Source organism: Salvelinus namaycush, chromosome 12 (genome assembly GCF_016432855.1).
Source record: "Salvelinus namaycush isolate Seneca chromosome 12, SaNama_1.0, whole genome shotgun sequence".
NCBI classification, from domain to species: Eukaryota; Metazoa; Chordata; class Actinopteri; order Salmoniformes; family Salmonidae; genus Salvelinus; species Salvelinus namaycush.
In genome coordinates, this window is record NC_052318.1 from 17,802,060 (window position 1) to 17,806,793 (window position 4,734).

A 4,734-nucleotide genomic window follows, 5' to 3' on the forward strand; every position below is an offset into this window, starting at 1 on the left:
TGACCTTGTTGGATACTAACAGCCCATTGTACCAGGCTAGGAAACAGAAAGTCAGCACACTCTCTATATGGCAGTGGTAGTAGTTGGAGAGTATCCGGTGTTGACATTCAGTTGTCTTTGTTGGCATTTTTTATTGATGTGTTGTGCATGATGATTCCCAGGTACTTAAACTCCCCACTCTCACTACCTATTAACTATCCAGAATAAATTCCGACCCTATGCTTGCTTATAGTTGTACTGGGGTCAGTCAGGCTTCCTGTTTAGATTAAGACACCGTGGAGCCTCGGAAAACGTACCTCAATCCAGAGAAATGCGTTGTACTCCGAATTGTCCCAACTGTTGCAACAAGAAGATTGAACGACTGCTAGTCCTATGGTTATTTTGCATACAACTTTCCCACAACTTTCTGGGAATGGTGCAACATAGTTGCTTGGCTTTTAAGGAACTTGACCATTAAAAAAAAAAGAAATCTTGGTATTTCATTCCTTTAACAGAATGTTTCGTAAGAGTTCAAATATTTCAATTTTGTTCTAGGAACGTTGTCCAACTGGTTTGACATTAGGAATGTTCTCAAATAGTAAATTGCTCAGAGAACGTTAAGAAAATGTTCAATAAATAAAAAATGTAGTAACATTCTGAGAACGTTCTAAGAATGTTATTTAAATACATATACATTCCGTTCTCAGCATTAACAAAACTCTCTCCATTCTTTCTCTTGTTCAGGTGTGTTGGCCGCACCCACTAATTGGCCACACTTGATCTTAATGAGTGCTTGTTTCCTATGAAATGGGGTGTTTGAATAGATTAAAATGAACTGCTTTGTATGCATAAAAAAAGATGGCGCGCTAGCTCCATGGGTAGAGAACAGAGAACAGAGGTTAGAGGTTTGAATCTCACTAATCCCGTGTAACAATGAAAAAATAAATGTGTTTGCATGATTAATGCATAAAGAAACTAACTTCCATGTGTCCTATTTGTGCTTGGAATTTAAAAAGGTTAACCCAAAATAAACTAGCATTGTTATTATTAAAAGTATTATTGAAACATTCAGTGAAAGTTTAAAGGAAGTTATTAAAAAAGCTCCAAATAACCTATAATAATAAAACCTCACAGGAAAACTTTCAGGGAACCATAGTAAAACATTCACAGAACCTCCCTGCAACCTAAACATTTACTTTCCCAGAACAGGCTAAATTTTCACTTCCATTCTCAGAACGTTTAAAAAACTTTACGTTTTGTTACCCAACAACTTTATCATAAACAATCACATTTTCATGAATTTAATCATATAATTGTAAGGCTCATTCAAAAGATTAGCGGACATGACCAAGAAGTAAAGCGGAAGCTGAAGTCACTTTCACAGGGTATTGCCGCATTCAAGACAACTCGGAAACTCTGACATTTCCGACTTGGAAACCCATTGTAGAAAGATGAGGTCAGAGTTTTCCACTTTGAAAGTATCCGAAAAAGGAAATTTGAATTTGGAGGTTCCGAGTGTACGAGTTGTTGGTGGTGGATAAATGAAGATGTGTTACTTAGGCCGTTTACCATTAGAAATAAATGGTCACAGTTCCGGTTTGCTTATGGGGTGGCTCTCCCATAGACACCAATGCAATAGCCGCTAGGTCTGGTCTGCTTATGCCGCGTTCATGACGTGCATTTGGAAACTCGGAATGTAAGTAATTTGCTTAGAGCTTCCTATTGGATGATGCTGATACTTCCTACGTGGGAAAACCCAGGATCATCTTTCTACAATGAGTTAGCAAGTCAAACATTTACGAGTTTCCTAGTTCCAACTAGCACGTGAACACGGCATGCGCATGTGTCCATTGACAGTATATGAACTAGTGTATGAACACCCCAAGAAATTTGTGGGATGTCTTGCTTCCTCTTCAGTCTCTGGTATATCCAGAATTAGGGTGCATTTGGAAACTATTCAGACCCCTTGACTTTTTCCACATTTTGTTACGTTACAGCCTTATTCTAACATGGATTACATAATTTTTCCCTCCCTCATCAATCTCCACACAATACACCATAATGACAAAGCGAAAACAGGTTTTACATTTATTTTGCCAAAAAACAAAATTTAAATACCTTATTTACATAACTATTCAGACTCTTTACTAAGAGACTCGAAATTGAGCTCAGGTGCATTCTGTTACCATTGATCATCCTCGAGATGTTTCTACAACTTGATTGGAGTCCACCTGTGGTAAATTCAATTGATTAGACAAGATTTGGAAAGGCACACACCTGTCTAGATAAGGTCCCACAGTTGACAGTGCATGTCACAGCAAAAACAAAGCCATGCAGTCGAAGGAATTGTCTGTAGAGCTCAGAGACAGGATTGTGTCGAGGCACAGACCTGGGGAAGGGTACCAGCAAATGATGTATGCAGCATTGAAGGTCCCCAGGAACACAGTGGCCTCCATCATTCTTAAATGGAAGAAGTTTGGAACCCCCAAGACTCTTCCTAGAGCTAGCCAAACTGAGCAATCGGGGGAGAAGGGCCTTGGTCAGGGAGGTGACCAAGAACCCGATGGTCACTCTGACAGAGCTCCAGAGTTCCTCTGTGGAGATGGGAGAACCTTCCAGAAGGACCACCATCTATGCAGTACTCCACCAATCACGCCTTTATGGTAGAGTGGCCAGATGGAAGCCACTCCTCAGTAAAAGGCACATGACAGCCAGCTTGGAGTTTGCCAAGCGGGCTGTCTCTCAGACCATAACTCTTTGGTCTGAATGCCAAGAATCATGTCTGGAGGAAACCTGGCACCATCCCTACAGTGAAGCATGGTGGTGGCAGCATCATGCTGTGGGGATGTTTTTCAGTGGCAGGGACTAGGAGACTAGTCAGGATCAAGGGAAAGATGAATGGAGCAAAGTACAGAAAGATCCTTGATGAAAACTGAGTAAAGGGTCTGAACACTTATGTAAATGTGATATTTCAGTATATATATATTTTTGCAAATATTTCTTAAACCTGTTTTTGCTTTGTCATTATGGGGTATTGTGTGTAGATTGATAAGGGAAAAAGTACAATTTTATTTTATCCATTTTAGAATAAGGCTGTAACGTTATAAAATGTGGAATAAGTCAAGGGGTCTGAATACTTTCCGAATGCACTGCACTGCACTTAAACTAATTTCCTAGATTAGCATCTCTTTTCTTTAGAGCATCTCTCTGCTGTTAATAAAGTTCGCCAGGATGTAATCATAAAAACCGGAAGGAACTGAGTTACCTCTGGTTCATTAAGCAATTCCTATGAGACATGAATAGGGGTTTGGGAAATTAAGGTCTGAGGTTAACACAGGCTTAGGAAATCTTATACGTTTTATTCCATGATAATCATTATTAGCTTATTTAATTCTTATTATCTCAATTACTTCATCAGTCAGTTAATGTTTGTGATTTTTTTAATTACTTAAATTCTTAAAAATTCACAAAAAGTGACATGAGCTGATGAAGATTCTCATAGAACAAAACAAAAGATCTCCTAAGCCTAAGTTAACCACAGACCTTATTTTGAGCGTTTATTCAAAAACCCTACAGAAACGACATTCATTTCCCAATATGCTTTGTCCAACGAACCATGCTAGTGCCTACAAAAAGACACCATTACTATTTATCTCTATATGAATAGGATGACGTTTAGACGAGTGTCTTTCACTATCCTCTTTGATTCTACCCCTAGTGGACTGATGCAGTCGGTGCAATGGCCTACATAAGTCTAAAGGGAATCCTTGGGACGTCAACTCTGATGTCACCCCGTTGAGGGGACGTCCCAAGGATTCTGGATAGCACTAACCATTCCTAAAGTGACCACTGTGCAGTTCTGTTGTGAAATTTTCTTATTCAAAAATAATCATAAATGGTAACTGCCAAAATAAAGGAAACACCAACATAAAGTGTCTTAATAAGGCGTTGGGCCACCATGAGCCAGAACTGCTTCAATGCACTTTGGCATAGATTCTACAAGTGTCTGGAACTCTATTAGAGGGATGCGACACCATTCTTTGGTGTCGCATCAGTTTTGCTGATGGTGGTGGAAAATGCTATCTCAGATGCTGCTGCAGAATCTCACATAATTGGGTTGATATTTTGGGATATTTGATGCCATGGCATATGGTTAACATCATTTTCATCCTCATCAACCCATTCAGTGACCACTGATGCCTTGTGGATGGGGGCATTATTTGGCATAGCCAAAACATGACCCTAAGCATGATGGGATGTCAATTGCTTATTTAACTCAAGAACCACGCCTGTGCAGATTATTATGGATAAGAGCGAGAATACTTTTATTTGTCAAACGGCAGTCAAGCATCGATCATCGTCACCAGAATAAGACCTTCGATATTTATTGGAAAGTAGCATCAAGAACATCGTGCACTTTCACCACCCTGTGAAGTTCATAAGTTATTTCATTTTTAGCCTAATAAACTGCATGGTTTCGAGTCATAGTGGGAGGACCACACACACTATATCATTATGTGACTCCCAAGTTTACTTCGATATGATGGTTATTAAATCAATATTTGCGCATAAAGGCATTTCCACCACCATTTCTCACATAATTAATTTTACCGACACAAAAAGAGGCCACCATGTCAAACAAACAAATTATCTGTCGGTATTTATAAAATTGTACCGAAACTAGCCATTTCCATCACAGTTATCATGATTTTTTTGATTTTTTTACTCTCATAAAAACTGTGGATGGAAGCGTGG